Source organism: Orcinus orca, chromosome 1 (assembly GCF_937001465.1).
Source record: "Orcinus orca chromosome 1, mOrcOrc1.1, whole genome shotgun sequence".
Classification (NCBI taxonomy): Eukaryota; Metazoa; Chordata; class Mammalia; order Artiodactyla; family Delphinidae; genus Orcinus; species Orcinus orca.
The window spans coordinates 95,481,162-95,501,835 of record NC_064559.1 but is presented as its reverse complement, the minus strand read 5'-3'; the positions used below and the strand labels follow the sequence as shown (position 1 = coordinate 95,501,835).

Here is a 20,674-nt window from a genome sequence, read left to right as displayed (position 1 = left end):
GGTCAGTTTTTCTAGAAAAACATGTTGATTCTGCTATGTGTAAAACCAGATCAGAAATGATATTCATAAAATGAAAAATAATACGATGTCATTTCCTAGCTAGGAGGTAAAGCAGATACAAATGGAAGACGTCACTTCCTCCAGGGAAAAAGTTGATTTGATTCAAAAGGCTTTTGTAAAAATTCCATAGACAAGATTTGCTAGAAGTGCAAGAGGCATAGAGAAAGTCTGGGTCCACAGAGTGGAGAGGCTTCCTTTTTTTTTTTCTTAAAAATTTTTAAGAAGAGTCAGATGATCAAAGTCCTATTTAAAAAAAAAGGAAAAAAAATAGCAGCTAGAAGAGTCTAGAAGGAGAACTGAACGCAGAAACTTCCACCTGCATAGAAAGGTAACTGTCAAGGAAAATATTAAACAGAAATGACAGGAGCTGGAAACTGATAAATAGATAAATCTCAGCACCAAGGAGAATGCCATTTCCTGGTAAGGAAGGATGGTGACAAAGAAAAGACAGAGTGGTGTGAAAAAGGTGGGGAGCTGTGCTGGAAAGAGAGGCCGGGTGGAAAAGAGGAGAACAAAAGTCAAGGCCAGAGTGTAAAAGGAGGTTATGTGAACGTATCCTTAACAAATGAAATTACTGCAATGGTGCAGCCATCTGGCCTAAAAAAAATGAGGTCTGCGATTTACTATGAGAGCATCATCAGAAGACAGGTGCAGGGGTGGAGAGAAGGATGGTGCATTCTGGGTACACAGATGGTAAGGCGGAATGGGAAATTATTAGAAGTCATATCTACGTGAGAGGCATATGTGTGTTTGGTTGGGGGGTGGGGGAGGGAGGTATTCTCGGTAATATTCTGCCTCCCTGTGATAGGATTGAGAGCATTGAATAGGAATAAGCATGACTTATTCCAGTCATGCAACTGGAACAAGATGATGGCTGGTAGTCCACCCTGTCAGGCATCTGCCTCCACAGCCTCCCACCTGCTTGGCTAAGTTTGGCCTGCGGTACCTGCCTGCTCTCTCACTTCCGCTGCCCGGTGGTGTAACTACTGGCACGTGTCCAGATTCATTTTCACATCTCTGCTCCCCGGGTGATTAGTCCGCCTCTCTGCTCCCGGGCCCCGCACAAGACCAGGACGCCCTAGGAGCACACCACCGGCAAACGGGACTCACATGCAGCCCAGGAGATGGCACGCAACGGGGAAGCTGCCCGGAGCGGTTACTGGCGTAAGAGACAGATAAGGGAGGCGAGTCCCTGCAACTGGGCCGACTTGGAGATGTAGATACATCCTTCTCCCGCTCGCGGGCGCCGCCGCTGCGGGCACTCAACACGGCCACCCCCGGCCCACCACCCCCACCTTTACCACAAACAGCACCAACAGCACCAGCACCTCACGAGGAAAGAAGGGGTGGGTGGTCAGACGTGAGGGGCGTCGTGGGGGAGGCAGTGGTGCTAGAGAGTCCAAACACAGGCGGGGGCGTTTGCTCGTGGCCACAGCCTCGGCGGGGAGAGGCGCCGCCCCGGCCACTCGTGTTTGGGGCTGAGGCAAGCGTCCGAAAACGAAGACACGGGACGTCGAAGGCCTCGAGTGGGCGCGCGCCAGTGCGGCCAAAAGGTCTGGCCGGGCAGGGAGGGTGGACGTTGCCTGGCAGGGCTTGGGCTGCAGGTGCAGGGCACCGGGCGGCTGTTGTCGGGCAGGGCGCGACGCCGAGGCCGCGGAGCAAGCGTGGCCTAAAAGTGGGATGTGGACGGTGTGAGGTAGAGAGGAAGAAGAAAGGCTTCCCTGACCGGGAATCGAACCCGGGCCGCGGCGGTGAGAGCGCCGAATCCTAACCACTAGACCACCAGGGAGCGTCGGGCTCTACCACGGCTCCTGCTCGACCCATAGCAGCCGCTCGGCGCCACCTTGGCGCCAAGACCCGGCCTTTCCAAGTGCAGCCACACGCCGCCCCTGGCAATCCACGTGTCCTCCCGTCCTTCCTGCTCGCAGCACCCTCAGAACACTGCGCGCCTGCTTCTCGCACACACAAGAAGAGCCGCTAGGGCCACCGGGCTCCCTGCTCCCAGCTCTCCCTCACAGGGCCCCGGCCGGCCGGCCGCCCGCGCAGCGCGGCAAAAGGTCAGCCCGCTGCGTTGGCCGGGAATCGAACCCGGGTCAACTGCTTGGAAGGCAGCTATGCTCACCACTATACCACCAACGCTGCACAGCCCGGGCCGCCCCGAGACGCCGGCACCGGGCTCGCCCGAGCGCACTCTCGTCGCCGCTTCCTCCTCCCCCTCCTCCTCCTCCTCCTCCTCCGACTCCTTCTCTTCCGACTCCTCCTCCTTCTCTTCTTCCTTCTGCTCCCCTTTCTCTTCCTCGTCCTCCTCCTCCTCCTCAGCCGCCGCCGCCGCCGCTTGGAGCAGCCCTGCCCCGACGCCACGCCGGCCCGCAGCTCTGTGACGTCACAGACGCCACCAAGGCCCCCCGGCGCCCCACCCGCGCCAGCCCCACGAAGCTGCCCTAGACCACCCGCCCGATCGCCTCAGGGTGGCGCTCTCGCTGCCTTGCTGCTCCAGGTCCCTCGGCTCCACGCCGCGGCCCGCCCCCGCCCCCGGCGCACGCATCTTCCAGCACCCCGGCTCGCCAAAGCCCTTCTCCACCCGGCGCCTGGCCAGGCCACTTCCCGCACCGACAGGGGACGGCACTCATCCGCCTCCCACCCGTCCCGGCAGCTGGGCACCTATGCAGCTGTGCATAGCTGCGCAGCCTTGCGTCGCGACGCAAGGAGCCCACGGAGACAGCCACTTTGGGCGGGCCGCAACGTCATCGAGAGCTTGTGGTGTCCAGAGGAGGCCGTCGCTCGGCCGTGGCGACTGAGTGCCCGGCGACGAGGAAGGGCTGGAGGGCTGGAGGGGGTCGAGGGTGGGCAGGCTGGGCACGCGCTGGGGCCCTGCGCCTCGCTGGAGGACGGAGGGCACAGGGCGGACAAGCAGGGTCCTTGGGAGATAGGCGGCGGGACAGAGAGCGGCGCCAGCCACCAAAAGGGGGCGTGTTGCCTCCCCGTCGGGGAATCGAACCCCGGTCTCCCGCGTGACAGGCGGGGATACTCACCACTATACTAACGAGGACGGCGGCCACCGGCCCCGCGCCCGGACGCTCTCGGGCTGCCGGCCGACGCCTCCCCCCGCCCTCCGGCCCCGGCCCACCACGGGCGCCCGGCACGTGCCCGAGCCGACCCAACGCCACACCAACCGCGTCCTCCAAAGCAGCAGCCCCCGACCCGACAGGGACCCGGACCCAAGTGGCGCTGAAAGCTCCCAGTGCGCGCTGCCTATTGCCTCCGACGCGGGGATCGCGCCGGGAGGAGGGGGCCCGAGACCGAAAGCAAGGCTGCGAGGAGGGGGTGGGTGCGCGCCTGGCCACGGCCGGCGAGGAGAGGCGCAGGTGGGGGCCGGCGGCAGGGGCTGGCAAGACGCGGCCCGGCTCCGTCCGGGGCCAGGGCTGGGCGAGGGCGCCAGCGCGGCGGAGCCAGGCGCGTCGTCTGGCCTTGCTCCCCGTCGGCCGCCGCGCGCCCGCTCCGTCGCTCCCCCACACGGCCGCGCGCCTGGCGCGGAGCACCGCGTCCCGCCAAGGGCACCGGGCTGCGCGTCGCGTCGGGTCCCAGCCAGCCGAGCGGCCACGCGCACGCCCAGGCCCGCCGTCAGGATGGCCGAGCGGTCTAAGGCGCTGCGTTCAGGTCGCAGTCTCCCCTGGAGGCGTGGGTTCGAATCCCACTCCTGACAAGCCAGCCTTTTGGCCCGCCCGACAAACGCACCCGGCCCTATGGCAGCGCTTTACTGCCTTCCAGTCCGTTCGCGCCTTGCACTCTTGCCGCCTCTCCAAACTGCGGCCCGGACATCCACGCCTCTCAGACGCGGGACCTTCTCAGCCACGGCCGCGGGCCTGGCAGAAACGGCCCGCTACGAACCCTCCGGCCACGGGCTTTCCGGACAAACGCCCTCCCCGCCAGCTCCTACGCCCCCTCCTACCTGCACCCACACCGGGAAGCCCTTCAGTCTTTCGCAGCACATCTTTCCTCACCTGCTGGCGGCTGCTGCTGCTGCTGCTGGTCTTCCTACCTGCCTGCCTGCCTTCGCCCCTCCCCGCCACTCCCACTCCCTCACGACACCCCGCCCCCACCGCCACACGCAGAACGGCCGCGTGTGGAAAGCCCTCCACGCCTCGCCCGCCCTCCGACTTCTGCCTGGTGAACAGCGGACTCGTTCTCACAGACTTCCTTCCACTTCCGCCAGCAGCAGCTCTCCCTCTTTCCAACATCCTGTCCTTCCCGCCAGACCCAACGGGCGGCCTGCCCATTCCATTCCCTCCACAGCCACAGCGAGGTGGCCGCCGACAGCGTCCTGCCTGCCTGTGGTGCGTGCCCTCGGTGCTTTTTCGCCTTGGGTCAGCCAACAGGGGGACCTCCCAGCACGGGGCCTGGCGCAGGAGTCGCTCCCGGCAACGGTGCTCCAGTGCGTAGTGAGCGGAAGCCCTGGATGCCCTGTCACCCACCACTGACGTCCTGCCCCCAGCACGAGCCACCCACCTCGGCGCCACAGTGCAAGTCCCTCGGGGAAGCCGCTGCTCCGGCCGGACCAAACCACACCCTGGGCGCTCCTTCCGTCACCGGGCTGTCCGCGAACCAGCAGCCAGTCTGCCAAAGTGCTTCTCCTCACAACCAACGCAGCAGAGCGGGACCCCTCGGGAGAGGGCGTGGGGGCGCCAGAGCGCAGAAGCGAGGCTCGGACACCTTTGGTGTTTTGGCCTGAGAGCCACTCGGCGACGGCGGCGGCGGTGCCCGGTGTCCATCTCCTTCGCTCGCGGTCCCTGCACAGCCCCGAGCTCCGATCCCTGCCCCAGCCCGCCCTCGCACGTCCCGCACCAGCAAGAAAGCCAGCCGCCAGAGGGACTGTGCGTCGGGGACGGGCGGCGGCTGAGAGGAACGTCGCTGCTCAGCCGCCTCGGCCACGCCTCGCCTGCCCTGACTGGGATTCGGGCGCGGGCCAGGCCGGTTCGCCTCCTGGCTTCCTCTGGCGACACCGACAGTCTCGCAGCTCCGTGAACGGCAGAGAGAGCGCGGGACGGGCCGAGCCCGCCTGCGTCCCTCCATCCTTCGGTGCTTCCGACCGCCTCGCGCCCTGGGGTCGCCAGAGTGCCCGGAGCCTCTCATTCAGGTGGCCCGTCGGCCTCCTGCTCAAATGGAGCCCATGCCCACGCGGCGAGCAGTGACCAGGGTCCGGCGGTTGGCGGCGAGCGCCGCTGGGGCAGCGTTGGGCGCCGCTGGGGCAGCGGCGGGCGCCGGCGGCCATCGGTGCATGGGTGGTTCAGTGGTAGAATTCTCGCCTGCCACGCGGGAGACCCGGGTTCGATTCCCGGCCCATGCAGACGCAGCGTCCCCTTTTGGTGCCCGCAGCCCCAAAGCGGAGCTGGGTTTCCCAGCTGCCACACTCAAGGCACCGGTCCTGCAACAGCTCGCTCACCACCGTACCTTCCCGGCCCCTGTCCTTCCCACGCAGACGCCCCCACCCCACACACACCCGGGAGCCAGGCCTCCAGGACCTGACACCTCGCGGGCTCAGCCACCCTTTCGCCCAGACCCCTTCCTTGTCCTTGTTCTCTTCCTGACCCCGACCCCGTTTGTGTCCCGCTTGTCACCGTAAGGAACACCCCACACTGGCACCCGCACAGCCCAACCTCTTCACCTTTCGCCACGTGTCCAAGCTCTCTGCCTCACTCTGCCCCCACTCCGAAAATTATACTATCTTTGCACAACCAGCAGCAAGCAAGTCGCCACCTCTGGGAGCGATACATCCCAGTTTCCTAGAGAGTCCCAAAAGCGCTCACTTGCACGAGGAGTTCCAAAGAAGTCCACACTATCATCGCAGACTACACTCTAGATTCACGTTTTGACCCTCAACAGAAACACGTTTCCAACACCGGCCCGCTCCTCCACCGCTACTGCCACCAGCACCATCAGCACGACAAACACCACCCCCTCCCCTGAACCTCTGCTCCCACCAACAGCATCAGCCCTCGGGACAGCACCCCCAGCACCACCACCTCAGCCTCCTGCCTATTCCCACAAACACCCCCCTCCCACCTCCTATCTCGCCACTTTTCCCCCCGATCCTTTCCAAATCCTACGTTGTCAAGGATCCTGCCCTTGCCTCTGTCCCGTTGCCCTCTTGTTTTCCCCTTCGTCTTCTTCTCCATTTCGTAGCAGTATGGTTGGTTTAAACATTGTGTTACTTTCAGGTGTACAGCAAAGTGATTCAGTTATATGTCCTTTTCCAGGTTATTTTCCGTTATACGTTATCACGACACATGAATACAGTTCCCTGTGCTGTACGGTAAATCCTTGTTGCTTGTGTGCTTTATGTATAGTATTTCCTCTCTGTTAATCACAGCTCCGGAATTTCCCCTGCCCTACACTTTCCCCTTGGGTAACGAACAGTGTGTTTTCTATGTCTGTGTGTCTCTCTCTTTGGCACATACGTTCGTTTGTAGTACGCTTTAGAGTCCCCGTATCTTTGTGCTTCTCTGCCTGACTTACGTCGCTAAGTGTAATATACTCTAGGTCCCTCCTTCTTGGTGCAAATGGCAGTATCTCACTCTTTTGTATGGCTGAGTAATATTCCACAGTACATATATATCACGTCTTCCCGTGCCAGCCATCGGCTGATGGGCACTTGGGTTTTGTCCATGTCTTGGCTGTGGCCCGTAGTGCTGCCGTGAACATGGGGGTGCATGGATCTCTTCAAATGACAGTTTCTCTCCTCTGCCGATGTGTACCCGCGATGGGGATTGCTGGATCATATGAGAGCCCCTATTTCACCTATTTCTTTAGTGTGTTGTTTTTATTTATGCATTTAATATTTATTTATTCATTTACTTACTTACTTATAAGAACGACTAGCTGTAATTTTGGAAGAAAAGTTGATTAACAATATTGAGTTAGTTTCAGGTGCACAGCAAAGCAGATACTGTTTCCCATGTCTAATAACGTTTCAGATTGCTTTCCATGATAGCTTACTACACGATATTGAATATCATTCCCTGTGTTATACTGGAAATCCTTGTTGCTTATGTGTTTTTTTTTTTTTTTTTTTTTTTTTGCAGTACGCGGGCCTCTCACTGCTGTGGCCTCTCCCGTTGCGGAGCACAGGCTCCGGACGCGCAGGCTCAGCGGCCATGGCTCACGGGCCCAGCCGCTCCGCGGCATGTGGGATCTTCCCGGACCGGGGCACGAACCCGTGTCCCCTGCATCGGCAGGCGGACTCTCAACCACTGCGCCACCAGGGAAGCCCCCTGCTTATGTCTTTTATATGAAGTACGGTGTATCTGTTCATCGCAGCTCCTAATTTATGTCTCCACCCCTGCCTTTCTCCTCGGGTAACCATCAGTGTGTTTTCTCTGTCTGGGAGTCTGTTTCTCTTTTGCACATACATTCTTTTCTATTACGTTTTAGATTCCACGTATCTTTGTGCTTCTCTGTCAGACTTACTTCACCAAGTGTAATGGTCTCTAGGACCATCCTTATTGTGGCAAATGGCAATATTTCATTTTCTGAAATGGCTGAGTAATACTCCACAGTACATATATACCACATCCTTTTCTCTCAGCCGACTGCTGATGGGCACATGGGTTTTTTCTGTGTCTTGGCTGTGGCACGTAGCGCAGCTACAAACACGGGGGTGCGTGGATCTCTCCAAACAACAGTTTTTCTCTTTGGCGGCTGTGTACCCACGACGGGGATTGCTGGATCATCTGATGGCTCAGTTCCTCCTATTTATTTATTTATATATTTATTTATTTACTTACTTACTTTTAAGGACTAGTACTTGTGGTTTAGGAAGAAGAGTTGATTAACCACATTGAGTTAGTTTCAAGTGTACAGCAAAGGGGATACTGTTTTCCATGTCTAATATTGTTTCAGATTGATTTCCAGTATAGGTTATTGCAGGATTTTGAATATCATTCCCTGTGTTATTCTGTAAATCCTTGCTGCTTATCTCCTTTATATGAAGTACTGTGTATCGGTTCATCGAGCTCCTAATTTATCCCTCCACCCCTCCTTTTTCCCTCGGGTAACCATCACTGTGTTTTCCAGGTCTGTGAGCCTGTTTCTGTTTCGCACACAGATTCAGTGGTAGTACTTTTGAGATTCCACGTATCTTTGTGTTTCTCTGTCGGACATACTTCACGAAGCGTAATATTCTCGGGGAGCAGTCTTGTGGCAGCAAATGGCAATAGTTCATTCTTTTTTATTGACGGCTGAGTGATAGCTCGTACATAGATACGACCTCTTCTTGTACTGGCCACCCGTTGACGGGCACTTGGGTTTTTTCCACGTCTTGGCTAGTGCAAATAGTGCCGCTGTGAACATGGAGGTGCTTGTGCCTTTCTGAACTCTTGTTTCGCCATTTCCGGCTACGCACCCAGGAGTGGGATTGCTGGATCAGACGGGACTTCTCCCTTGGCCTCTTTCAACCTCAACCCCTCCTGCCCCGACCTCCGCCACCACACACACCTGAGACTGGATGGTTTCTCCCGATGAGAGGTGATGTGTGTCTCTGGGGCAGTAGAATGCCCCCATCCGATTCGGACCCCGCCTAGCCCCTGTGGCGCGCTCCGTTTCTGTTGTTCTCTTGCCCGCCTCCTACCCACCGCCCCCAGTAACAACCCATTGCTTGGCCTGACCACCTTGCCGCACAGCACACCAGTCTGGGGCGCTCACCCGCCACCCCACCGCGAAGGGGTCCTCTCCCACCATCTTCCACGCCCCACAGCCCGTTCACACACCCCGCCCTTCCCCCCAGCCCGGAGGCTCGGACCCCTCTCCCCACCACCTGCCCCTTGTATCCCAGGCCCGACTGTCAAATGTCCTGCCCGGAAGTCTCACTTCTGCCAGCGCTCCTCAGACTCACTCCTACTCCAGGCCCACCCCGCCCCCTGATCTGACCCACCCGCACACACGTGCCGGGCCAGGTGCCCCCACCACACCAAGCTTCTGCTGAGCCCCTGCCTGAGCGGCCAGCCGCTCTCCCGGGCCAGGTCCCCGCCAGCCCAACACCTCTCGCTCCTGCCCGCGCTCCAGCCAGACACCCCAGGTCCTTCCTCGCACCTCCCAGCACGCGGCCCACCGCCGCCCTCTCTCCATGGGCTCGTTCTGCTCCGTTCCCTAGCCCGCGTGGGGTGGCCACCGACCACGGCCACAAACACCTTCATCCCACACTGTCAGCCACCCCCAAGGCACCGGCAAGGGCGTTCAGGAAACCTGCTGCGGTGTTGCGAAGCACCCGTCTGCCCACCGGTGCTCCTTTCCACAGGGGATCCGGCGCTGTCAGAAGGCACCGCGTGTGACAGCGCCGTCGGTGCCGCCGCCGCTGTCGCCGTGGGGGAGAAGCAGTGCTGCTGGAGAGTCCAAACACCGGCGGGGGCGTTTGCTCGTGGCCACAGCCTCGGCGGGGAGAGGCGCCGCCCCGGCCATTCGTGTTTGGGGCTGAGGCAAGCGTGTGAAAACGAAGACACGGGACGTCGAAGGCCTCGAGTGGGCGCGCGCCAGTGCGGCCAAAAGGTCTGGCCGGGCAGGGAGGGTGGACGTTGCCTGGCAGGGCTTGGGCTGCAGGTGCAGGGCACCGGGCGGCTGTTGTCGGGCAGGGCGCGACGCCGAGGCCGCGGAGCAAGCGTGGCCTAAAAGTGGGATGTGGACGGTGTGAGGTAGAGAGGAAGAAGAAAGGCTTCCCTGACCGGGAATCGAACCCGGGCCGCGGCGGTGAGAGCGCCGAATCCTAACCACTAGACCACCAGGGAGCGTCGGGCTCTACCACGGCTCCTGCTCGACCCATAGCAGCCGCTCGGCGCCACCTTGGCGCCAAGACCCGGCCTTTCCAAGTGCAGCCACACGCCGCCCCTGGCAATCCACGTGTCCTCCCGTCCTTCCTGCTCGCAGCACCCTCAGAACACTGCGCGCCTGCTTCTCGCACACACAAGAAGAGCCGCTAGGGCCACCGGGCTCCCTGCTCCCAGCTCTCCCTCACAGGGCCCCGGCCGGCCGGCCGGCCGCCCGCGCAGCGCGGCAAAAGGTCAGCCCGCTGCGTTGGCCGGGAATCGAACCCGGGTCAACTGCTTGGAAGGCAGCTATGCTCACCACTATACCACCAACGCTGCACAGCCCGGGCCGCCCCGAGACGCCGGCACCGGGCTCGCCCGAGCGCACTCTCGTCGCCGCTTCCTCCTCCCCCTCCTCCTCCTCCTCCTCCTCCTCCTCCGACTCCTTCTCTTCCGACTCCTCCTCCTTCTCTTCCTCCTTCTGCTCCCCTTTCTCTTCCTCGTCCTCCTCCTCCTCCTCAGCCGCCGCCGCCGCCGCTTGGAGCAGCCCTGCCCCGACGCCACGCCGGCCCGCAGCTCTGTGACGTCACAGACGCCACCAAGGCCCCCCGGCGCCCCACCCGCGCCAGCCCCACGAAGCTGCCCTAGACCACCCGCCCGATCGCCTCAGGGTGGCGCTCTCGCTGCCTTGCTGCTCCAGGTCCCTCGGCTCCACGCCGCGGCCCGCCCCCGCCCCCGGCGCACGCATCTTCCAGCACCCCGGCTCGCCAAAGCCCTTCTCCACCCGGCGCCTGGCCAGGCCACTTCCCGCACCGACAGGGGACGGCACTCATCCGCCTCCCACCCGTCCCGGCAGCTGGGCACCTATGCAGCTGTGCATAGCTGCGCAGCCTTGCGTCGCGACGCAAGGAGCCCACGGAGACAGCCACTTTGGGCGGGCCGCAACGTCATCGAGAGCTTGTGGTGTCCAGAGGCGGCCGTCGCTCGGCCGTGGCGACTGAGTGCCCGGCGACGAGGAAGGGCTGGAGGGCTGGAGGGGGTCGAGGGTGGGCAGGCTGGGCACGCGCTGGGGCCCTGCGCCTCGCTGGAGGACGGAGGGCACAGGGCGGACAAGCAGGGTCCTTGGGAGATAGGCGGCGGGACAGAGAGCGGCGCCAGCCACCAAAAGGGGGCGTGTTGCCTCCCCGTCGGGGAATCGAACCCCGGTCTCCCGCGTGACAGGCGGGGATACTCACCACTATACTAACGAGGACGGCGGCCACCGCCCCCGCGCCCGGACGCTCTCGGGCTGCCGGCCGACGCCTCCCCCCGCCCTCCGGCCCCGGCCCACCACGGGCGCCCGGCACGTGCCCGAGCCGACCCAACGCCACACCAACCGCGTCCTCCAAAGCAGCAGCCCCCGACCCGACAGGGACCCGGACCCAAGTGGCGCTGAAAGCTCCCAGTTCGCGCTGCCTATTGCCTCCGACGCGGGGATCGCGCCGGGAGGAGGGGGCCCGAGACCGAAAGCAAGGCTGCGAGGAGGGGGTGGGTGCGCGCCTGGCCACGGCCGGCGAGGAGAGGCGCGGGTGGGGGCCGGCGGCAGGGGCTGGCAAGACGCGGCCCGGCTCCGTCCGGGGCCAGGGCTGGGCGAGGGCGCCAGCGCGGCGGAGCCAGGCGCGTCGTCTGGCCTTGCTCCCCGTCGGCCGCCGCGCGCCCGCTCCGTCGCTCCCCCACACGGCCGCGCGCCTGGCGCGGAGCACCGCGTCCCGCCAAGGGCACCGGGCTGCGCGTCGCGTCGGGTCCCAGCCAGCCGAGCGGCCACGCGCACGCCCAGGCCCGCCGTCAGGATGGCCGAGCGGTCTAAGGCGCTGCGTTCAGGTCGCAGTCTCCCCTGGAGGCGTGGGTTCGAATCCCACTCCTGACAAGCCAGCCTTTTGGCCCGCCCGACAAACGCACCCGGCCCTATGGCAGCGCTTTACTGCCTTCCAGTCCGTTCGCGCCTTGCACTCTTGCCGCCTCTCCAAACTGCGGCCCGGACATCCACGCCTCTCAGACGCGGGACCTTCTCAGCCACGGCCGCGGGCCTGGCAGAAACGGCCCGCTACGAACCCCTCCGGCCACGGGCTTTCCGGACAAACGCCCTCCCCGCCAGCTCCTACGCCCCTTCCTACCTGCACCCACACCAGGAAGCCCTTCAGTCCTTCGCAGCACATCTTTCCTCACCTGCTGGCGGCTGCTGCTGCTGCTGCTGGTCTTCCTGCCTGCCTGCCTGCCTTCGCCCCTCCCCCCCACGGCCTCTCCCCCGCTCCACCCCGCCCCCACCGCCACACGCAGAACGGCCGCGTGTGGAAAGCCCTCCACGCCTCGTCCGCCCTCCGACTTCTGCCTGGTGAACAGCGGACTCGTTCTCACAGCCTTTCTTCCACCTCCGCCAGCAGCAGCTCTCCCTCTTTCCAACATCCTGTCCTTCCCGCCAGACCCAACGGCCTGCCTGCCCATTCCATTCCCTCCACAGCCACAGCGAGGTGGCCGCCGACAGCGTCTTGCCGGCCTGTGGTGCGTGCCCTCGGTGCTTTTTCGCCTTGGGACCCTGGCCGGACCACACCTGCCTGCCTGCCTGCCTGCGTCGGAGCCGGGCGGCGGCTGAGAGGAACGTCGGTGCTCAGCCGCAGCGGCCACGCCTCGCCTGCCCTGACCGGGATTCGGGCGCGGGCCAGGCCGGTTCGCCTCCTGGCTTCGCCTGGCGACACCGACAGTCAATCGGCTCCGTGGACGGCAGAGAAAGCGCAGGACGGGCCGAGCCCGTGGACGGCAGAGAAAGCGCAGGACGGGCCGAGCCCGCCTGCGTCCCTCCATCCTTCGGTGCTTCCGACCGCCTCGCGCCCTGGGGTCGCCAGAGTGCCCGGAGCCTCTCATTCAGGTGGCCCGTCGGCCTCTTGCTCAAATGGAGCCCATGCCCACGGGGCGACCAGTGACCAGGGTCCGGCGGTTGGCGGCGAGCGCCGCTGGGGCAGCGTTGGGCGCCGCTGGGGCAGCGGCGGGCACCGGTGGCCATCGGTGCATGCATGGGTGGTTCAGTGGTAGAATTCTCGCCTGCCACGCGGGAGGCCCGGGTTCGATTCCCGGCCCATGCAGACGCAGCGTCCCCTTTTGGTGCCCGCAGCCCCAAAGCGGAGCTGGGTTTCCCAGCTGCCACACTCAAGGCACCGGTCCTGCAACAGCTCGCTCACCACCGCACCTTCCGGCCCCTGTCCTTCCCAGCAGACGCCCCCACCCCACACACACCCGGGAGCCAGGCCTCCAGGACCTGACACCTCGCGGGCTCAGCCACTCTTTCGCCCAGACCCCTTCCTTGTCCTTGTTCTCTTCCTGACCCCGACCCCGCTTGTGTCCCGCTTGTCACTGTAAGGAACACCCCACACTGGCACCCGCACAGCCCAACCTCTTCACCTTTCGCCGTGTCCAAGCTCTCTGCCTCACTCTGCCCCCACTCCGAAAATTATACTATCTTTGCACAACCAGCAGCAAGCAAGTCGCCACCTCTGGGAGCGATACATCCCAGTTTCCTAGAGTCCCAAAAGCGCTCACTTGCACGAGGAGTTCCAAAGAAGTCCACACTATCATCGCAGACTACACTCTAGATTCACGTTTTGACCCTCAACAGAGACACGTTTCCAACACCGGCCCGCTCCTCCACCGCTACTGCCACCAGCACCATCAGCACGACAAACACCACCCCCTCCCCTGAACCTCTGCTCCCACCAACAGCATCAGCCCTCGGGACAGCACCCCCCAGCACCACCACCTCAGCCTCCTGCCTATTCCCACAAACACCCTCCTCCCACCTCCTATCTCGCCACTTCCCCCCCCCGCCCCGATCCTTTCCAAATCCTACGTTGTCAAGGATCCTGCCCTTGCCTCTGTCCCGTTGCCCTCTTGTTTTCCCCTTCGTCTTCTTCTCCTTTTCGTAGCAGTATGGTTGGTTTAAACATTGTGTTACTTTCAGGTGTACAGCAAAGTGATTCAGTTATATGTCCTTTTCCAGGTTATTTTCCGTTATACGTTATCACGACACATGAATACAGTTCCCTGTGCTGTACGGTAAATCCTTGTTGCTTGTGTGCTTTATGTATAGTATTTCCTCTCTGTTAATCACAGCTCCGGAATTTCCCCTGCCCTACACTTTCCCCTTGGGTAACGAACAGTGTGTTTTCTATGTCTGTGTGTCTCTCTCTTTGGCACATACGTTCGTTTGTAGTACGCTTTAGAGTCCCCGTATCTTTGTGCTTCTCTGCCTGACTTACGTCGCTAAGTGTAATATACTCTAGGTCCCTCCTTCTTGGTGCAAATGGCAGTATCTTTTGTATGGCTGAGTACTATTCCACAGTACATATATATCACGTCTTCCCGTGCCAGCCATCGGCTGATGGGCACTTGGGTTTTGTCCATGTCTTGGCTGTGGCCCGTAGTGCTGCCGTGAACATGGGGGTGCATGGATCTCTTCAAATGACAGTTTCTCTCCTCTGCCGATGTGTACCCGCGATGGGGATTGCTGGATCATATGAGAGCCCCTATTTCACCTATTTCTTTAGTGTGTTGTTTTTATTTATGCATTTAATATTTATTTATTCATTTACTTACTTACTTATAAGAACGACTAGCTGTAATTTTGGAAGAAAAGTTGATTAACAATATTGAGTTAGTTTCAGGTGCACAGCAAAGCAGATACTGTTTCCCATGTCTAATAACGTTTCAGATTGCTTTCCATGATAGCTTACTACACGATATTGAATATCATTCCCTGTGTTATACTGGAAATCCTTGTTGCTTATGTGTTTTTTTGTTTTTTTTTTTTTTTGCAGTACGCGGGCCTCTCACTGCTGTGGCCTCTCCCGTTGCGGAGCACAGGCTCCGGACGCGCAGGCTCAGCGGCCATGGCTCACGGGCCCAGCCGCTCCGCGGCATGTGGGATCTTCCCGGAGCGGGGCACGAACCCGTGTCCCCTGCATCGGCAGGCGGACTCTCAACCACTGCGCCACCAGGGAAGCCCCCTGCTTATGTCTTTTATATGAAGTACGGTGTATCTGTTCATCGCAGCTCCTAATTTATGTCTCCACCCCTGCCTTTCTCCTCGGGTAACCATCAGTGTGTTTTCTCTGTCTGGGAGTCTGTTTCTCTTTTGCACATACATTCTTTTCTATTACGTTTTAGATTCCACGTATCTTTGTGCTTCTCTGTCAGACTTACTTCACCAAGTGTAATGGTCTCTAGGACCATCCTTATTGTGGCAAATGGCAATATTTCATTTTCTGAAATGGCTGAGTAATACTCCACAGTACATATATACCACATCCTTTTCTCTCAGCCGACTGCTGATGGGCACATGGGTTTTTTCTGTGTCTTGGCTGTGGCACGTAGCGCAGCTACAAACACGGGGGTGCATGGATCTCTCCAAACAACAGTTTTTCTCTTTGGCGGCTGTGTACCCACGACGGGGATTGCTGGATCATCTGATGGCTCAGTTCCTCCTATTTATTTATTTATATATTTATTTATTTACTTACTTTTAAGGACTAGTACTTGTGGTTTAGGAAGAAGAGTTGATTAACCACATTGAGTTAGTTTCAGGTGTACAGCAAAGGGGATACTGTTTTCCATGTCTAATATTGTTTCAGATTGATTTCCAGTATAGGTTATTGCAGGATATTGAATATCATTCCCTGTGTTATTCTGTAAATCCTTGCTGCTTATCTCCTTTATATGAAGTACTGTGTATCGGTTCATCGAGCTCCTAATTTATCCCTCCACCCCTCCTTTTTCCCTCGGGTAACCATCACTGTGTTTTCCAGGTCTGTGAGCCTGTTTCTGTTTCGCACATAGATTCAGTGGTAGTACTTTTGAGATTCCACGTATCTTTGTGTTTCTCTGTCGGACATACTTCACGAAGCGTAATATTCTCGGGGAGCAGTCTTGTGGCAGCAAATGGCAATAGTTCATTCTTTTTTATTGACGGCTGAGTGATAGCTCGTACATAGATACGACCTCTTCTTGTACTGGCCACCCGTTGACGGGCACTTGGGTTTTTTCCACGTCTTGGCTAGTGCAAATAGTGCCGCTGTGAACATGGAGGTGCTTGTGCCTTTCTGAACTCTTGTTTCGCCATTTCCGGCTACGCACCCAGGAGTGGGATTGCTGGATCAGACGGGACCTCTCCCTTGGCCTCTTTCAACCTCAACCCCTCCTCCCCCGACCCCCGCCACCACACACACCTGAGACTGGATGGTTTCTCCCGATGAGAGGTGATGTGTGTCTCTGGGGCAGTAGAATGCCCCCACCCGATTCGGACCCCGCCTAGCCCCTGTGGCGCGCTCCGTTTCTGTTGTTCTCTTGCCCGCCTCCTACCCACCGCCCCCAGTAACAACCCATTGCTTGGCCTGACCACCTTGCCGCACAGCACACCAGTCTGGGGCGCTCACCCGCCACCCCACCGCGAAGGGGTCCTCTCCCACCATCTTCCACGCCCCACAGCCCGTTCACACACCCCGCCCTTCCCCCCAGCCCGGAGGCTCGGACCCCTCTCCCCGCCACCTGCCCCTTGTATCCCAGGCCCGACTGTCAAATGTCCTGCCCGGAAGTCTCACTTCTGCCAGCGCTCCTCAGACTCACTCCTACTCCAGGCCCACCCCGCCCCCTGATCTGACCCACCCGCACACACGTGCCGGGCCAGGTGCCCCCACCACACCAAGCTTCTGCTGAGCCCCTGCCTGAGCGGCCAGCCGCTCTCCCGGGCCAGGTCCCCCCCAGCCCAACACCTCTCGCTCCTGCCCGCGCTCCAGCCAGACACCCCAGGTCCTTCCTCGCACCTCCCAGCACGCGGCCCACCGCCGCCCTCTCTCCATGGGCTCGTTCTGCTCCGTTCCCTAGCCCGCGTGGGGTGGCCACCGACCACGGCCACAAACACCTTCATCCCACACTGTCAGCCACCCCCAAGGCACCGGCAAGGGCGTTCAGGAAACCTGCTGCGGTGTTGCGAAGCACCCGTCTGCCCACCGGTGCTCCTTTCCACAGGGGATCCGGCGCTGTCAGAAGGCACCGCGTGTGACAGCGCCGTCGGTGCCGCCGCCGCTGTCGCCGTGGGGGAGAAGCAGTGCTGCTGGAGAGTCCAAACACCGGCGGGGGCGTTTGCTCGTGGCCACAGCCTCGGCGGGGAGAGGCGCCGCCCCGGCCATTCGTGTTTGGGGCTGAGGCAAGCGTGTGAAAACGAAGACACGGGACGTCGAAGGCCTCGAGTGGGCGCGCGCCAGTGCGGCCAAAAGGTCTGGCCGGGCAGGGAGGGTGGACGTTGCCTGGCAGGGCTTGGGCTGCAGGTGCAGGGCACCGGGCGGCTGTTGTCGGGCAGGGCGCGACGCCGAGGCCGCGGAGCAAGCGTGGCCTAAAAGTGGGATGTGGACGGTGTGAGGTAGAGAGGAAGAAGAAAGGCTTCCCTGACCGGGAATCGAACCCGGGCCGCGGCGGTGAGAGCGCCGAACCCTAACCACTAGACCACCAGGGAGCGTCGGGCTCTACCACGGCTCCTGCTCGACCCATAGCAGCCGCTCGGCGCCACCTTGGCGCCAAGACCCGGCCTTTCCAAGTGCAGCCACACGCCGCCCCTGGCAATCCACGTGTCCTCCCGTCCTTCCTGCTCGCAGCACCCTCAGAACACTGCGCGCCTGCTTCTCGCACACACAAGAAGAGCCGCTAGGGCCACCGAGCTCCCTGCTCCCAGCTCTCCCTCACAGGGCCCCGGCCGGCCGGCCGCCCGCGCAGCGCGGCAAAAGGTCAGCCCGCTGCGTTGGCCGGGAATCGAACCCGGGTCAACTGCTTGGAAGGCAGCTATGCTCACCACTATACCACCAACGCTGCACAGCCCGGGCCGCCCCGAGACGCCGGCACCGGGCTCGCCCGAGCGCACTCTCGTCGCCGCTTCCTCCTCCCCCTCCTCCTCCTCCGACTCCTTCTCTTCCGACTCCTCCTCCTTCTCTTCCTCCTTCTGCTCCCCTTTCTCTTCCTCGTCCTCCTCCTCCTCCTCAGCCGCCGCCGCCGCCGCTTGGAGCAGCCCTGCCCCGACGCCACGCCGGCCCGCAGCTCTGTGACGTCACAGACGCCACCAAGGCCCCCCGGCGCCCCACCCGCGCCAGCCCCACGAAGCTGCCCTAGACCACCCGCCCGATCGCCTCAGGGTGGCGCTCTCGCTGCCTTGCTGCTCCAGGTCCCTCGGCTCCACGCCGCGGCCCGCCCCCGCCCCCGGCGCACGCATCTTCCAGCACCCCGGCTCGCCAAAGCCCTTCTCCACCCGGCGCCTGGCCAGGCCACTTCCCGCACCGACAGGGGACGGCACTCATCCGCCTCCCACCCGTCCCGGCAGCTGGGCACCTATGCAGCTGTGCATAGCTGCGCAGCCTTGCGTCGCGACGCAAGGAGCCCACGGAGACAGCCACTTTGGGCGGGCCGCAACGTCATCGAGAGCTTGTGGTGTCCAGAGGCGGCCGTCGCTCGGCCGTGGCGACTGAGTGCCCGGCGACGAGGAAGGGCTGGAGGGCTGGAGGGGGTCGAGGGTGGGCAGGCTGGGCACGCGCTGGGGCCCTGCGCCTCGCTGGAGGACGGAGGGCACAGGGCGGACAAGCAGGGTCCTTGGGAGATAGGCGGCGGGACAGAGAGCGGCGCCAGCCACCAAAAGGGGGCGTGTTGCCTCCCCGTCGGGGAATCGAACCCCGGTCTCCCGCGTGACAGGCGGGGATACTCACCACTATACTAACGAGGACGGCGGCCACCGCCCCCGCGCCCGGACGCTCTCGGGCTGCCGGCCGACGCCTCCCCCCGCCCTCCGGCCCCGGCCCACCACGGGCGCCCGGCACGTGCCCGAGCCGACCCAACGCCACACCAACCGCGTCCTCCAAAGCAGCAGCCCCCGACCCGACAGGGACCCGGACCCAAGTGGCGCTGAAAGCTCCCAGTGCGCGCTGCCTATTGCCTCCGACGCGGGGATCGCGCCGGGAGGAGGGGGCCCGAGACCGAAAGCAAGGCTGCGAGGAGGGGGTGGGTGCGCGCCTGGCCACGGCCGGCGAGGAGAGGCGCGGGTGGGGGCCGGCGGCAGGGGCTGGCAAGACGCGGCCCGGCTCCGTCCGGGGCCAGGGCTGGGCGAGGGCGCCAGCGCGGCGGAGCCAGGCGCGTCGTCTGGCCTTGCTCCCCGTCGGCCGCCGCGCGCCCGCTCCGTCGCTCCCCCACACGGCCGCGCGCCTGGCGCGGAGCACCGCGTCCCGCCAAGGGCACCGGGCTGCGCGTCGCGTCGGGTCCCAGCCAGCCGAGCGGCCACGCGCACGCCCAGGCCCGCCGTCAGGATGGCCGAGCGGTCTAAGGCGCTGCGTTCAGGTCGCAGTCTCCCCTGGAGGCGTGGGTTCGAATCCCACTCCTGACAAGCCAGCCTTTTGGCCCGCCCGACAAACGCACCCGGCCCTATGGCAGCGCTTTACTGCCTTCCAGTCCGTTCGCGCCTTGCACTCTTGCCGCCTCTCCAAACTGCGGCCCGGACATCCACGCCTCTCAGACGCGGGACCTTCTCAGCCACGGCCGCGGGCCTGGCAGAAACGGCCCGCTACGAACCCCTCCGGCCACGGGCTTTCCGGACAAACGCCCTCCCCGCCAGCTCCTACGCCCCTTCCTACCTGCACCCACACCAGGAAGCCCTTCAGTCCTTCGCAGCACATCTTTCCTCACCTGCTGGCGGCTGCTGCTGCTGCTGCTGGTCTTCCTGCCTGCCTGCCTGCCTTCGCCCCTCCCCCCCACGGCCTCTCCCCCGCTCCACCCCGCCCCCACCGCCACACGCAGAACGGCCGCGTGTGGAAAGCCCTCCACGCCTCGTCCGCCCTCCGACTTCTGCCTGGTGAACAGCGGACTCGTTCTCACAGCCTTTCTTCCACCTCCGCCAGCAGCAGCTCTCCCTCTTTCCAACATCCTGTCCTTCCCGCCAGACCCAACGGCCTGCCTGCCCATTCCATTCCCTCCACAGCCACAGCGAGGTGGCCGCCGACAGCGTCTTGCCGGCCTGTGGTGCGTGCCCTCGGTGCTTTTTCGCCTTGGGACCCTGGCCGGACCACACCTGCCTGCCTGCCTGCCTGCGTCGGAGCCGGGCGGCGGCTGAGAGGAACGTCGGTGCTCAGCCGCAGCGGCCACGCCTCGCCTGCCCTGACCGGGATTCGGGCGCGGGCCAGGCCGGTTCGCCTCCTGGCTTCGCCTGGCGACACCGACAGTCAATCGGCTCCGTGGACGGCAGAGAAAGCGCAGGACGGGCCGAGCCCGTGGACGGCAGAGAAAGCGCAGGACGGGCCGAGCCCGCCTGCGTCCCTCCATCCTTCGGTGCTTCCGACCGCCTCGCGCCCTGGGGTCGCCAGAGTGCCCGGAGCCTCTCATTCAGGTGGCCCGTCGGCCTCTTGCTCAAATGGAGCCCATGCCCACGGGGCGACCAGTGACCAGGGTCCGGCGGTTGGCGGCGAGCGCCGCTGGGGCAGCGTTGGGCGCCGCTGGGGCAGCGGCGGGCACCGGTGGCCATCGGTGCATGCATGGGTGGTTCAGTGGTAGAATTCTCGCCTGCCACGCGGGAGGCCCGGGTTCGATTCCCGGCCCATGCAGACGCAGCGTCCCCTTTTGGTGCCCGCAGCCCCAAAGCGGAGCTGGGTTTCCCAGCTGCCACACTCAAGGCACCGGTCCTGCAACAGCTCGCTCACCACCGCACCTTCCGGCCCCTGTCCTTCCCAGCAGACGCCCCCACCCCACACACACCCGGGAGCCAGGCCTCCAGGACC

At 62.5% G+C, this 20,674-nt stretch overlaps 15 non-coding genes across 15 annotated transcripts; 6 read left to right on the top strand and 9 right to left on the bottom strand.

Annotated features, from left to right (window-relative positions):
- Nucleotides 1–1,777: 1,777 nt before the first annotated feature.
- On the bottom strand, nt 1,778–1,849 carry TRNAE-CUC (transfer RNA glutamic acid (anticodon CUC)). Its single transcript has one exon. It is a non-coding gene; the product is annotated as a tRNA-Glu (tRNA).
- Nucleotides 1,850–2,127: 278 nt separating this feature from the next.
- TRNAG-UCC (transfer RNA glycine (anticodon UCC)) lies at nt 2,128–2,199 on the bottom strand. Its single transcript has one exon. It is a non-coding gene; the product is annotated as a tRNA-Gly (tRNA).
- Nucleotides 2,200–3,037: 838 nt separating this feature from the next.
- On the bottom strand, nt 3,038–3,109 carry TRNAD-GUC (transfer RNA aspartic acid (anticodon GUC)). Its single transcript has one exon. It is a non-coding gene; the product is annotated as a tRNA-Asp (tRNA).
- A 571-nt stretch (nt 3,110–3,680) lies between these two features.
- TRNAL-CAG (transfer RNA leucine (anticodon CAG)) lies at nt 3,681–3,763 on the top strand. The gene has a single exon. It is a non-coding gene; the product is annotated as a tRNA-Leu (tRNA).
- Nucleotides 3,764–5,333: 1,570 nt separating this feature from the next.
- On the top strand, nt 5,334–5,404 carry TRNAG-GCC (transfer RNA glycine (anticodon GCC)). Its single transcript has one exon. It is a non-coding gene; the product is annotated as a tRNA-Gly (tRNA).
- A 4,357-nt stretch (nt 5,405–9,761) lies between these two features.
- TRNAE-CUC (transfer RNA glutamic acid (anticodon CUC)) lies at nt 9,762–9,833 on the bottom strand. The gene has a single exon. It is a non-coding gene; the product is annotated as a tRNA-Glu (tRNA).
- Nucleotides 9,834–10,115: 282 nt separating this feature from the next.
- On the bottom strand, nt 10,116–10,187 carry TRNAG-UCC (transfer RNA glycine (anticodon UCC)). Its single transcript has one exon. It is a non-coding gene; the product is annotated as a tRNA-Gly (tRNA).
- Nucleotides 10,188–11,031: 844 nt separating this feature from the next.
- Nucleotides 11,032–11,103, bottom strand: TRNAD-GUC (transfer RNA aspartic acid (anticodon GUC)). The gene has a single exon. It is a non-coding gene; the product is annotated as a tRNA-Asp (tRNA).
- A 571-nt stretch (nt 11,104–11,674) lies between these two features.
- Nucleotides 11,675–11,757, top strand: TRNAL-CAG (transfer RNA leucine (anticodon CAG)). The gene has a single exon. It is a non-coding gene; the product is annotated as a tRNA-Leu (tRNA).
- Nucleotides 11,758–12,896: 1,139 nt separating this feature from the next.
- On the top strand, nt 12,897–12,967 carry TRNAG-GCC (transfer RNA glycine (anticodon GCC)). Its single transcript has one exon. It is a non-coding gene; the product is annotated as a tRNA-Gly (tRNA).
- A 4,346-nt stretch (nt 12,968–17,313) lies between these two features.
- Nucleotides 17,314–17,385, bottom strand: TRNAE-CUC (transfer RNA glutamic acid (anticodon CUC)). The gene has a single exon. It is a non-coding gene; the product is annotated as a tRNA-Glu (tRNA).
- Nucleotides 17,386–17,663: 278 nt separating this feature from the next.
- TRNAG-UCC (transfer RNA glycine (anticodon UCC)) lies at nt 17,664–17,735 on the bottom strand. Its single transcript has one exon. It is a non-coding gene; the product is annotated as a tRNA-Gly (tRNA).
- Nucleotides 17,736–18,564: 829 nt separating this feature from the next.
- Nucleotides 18,565–18,636, bottom strand: TRNAD-GUC (transfer RNA aspartic acid (anticodon GUC)). Its single transcript has one exon. It is a non-coding gene; the product is annotated as a tRNA-Asp (tRNA).
- Nucleotides 18,637–19,207: 571 nt separating this feature from the next.
- On the top strand, nt 19,208–19,290 carry TRNAL-CAG (transfer RNA leucine (anticodon CAG)). Its single transcript has one exon. It is a non-coding gene; the product is annotated as a tRNA-Leu (tRNA).
- Nucleotides 19,291–20,429: 1,139 nt separating this feature from the next.
- On the top strand, nt 20,430–20,500 carry TRNAG-GCC (transfer RNA glycine (anticodon GCC)). The gene has a single exon. It is a non-coding gene; the product is annotated as a tRNA-Gly (tRNA).
- Nucleotides 20,501–20,674: the final 174 nt, after the last annotated feature.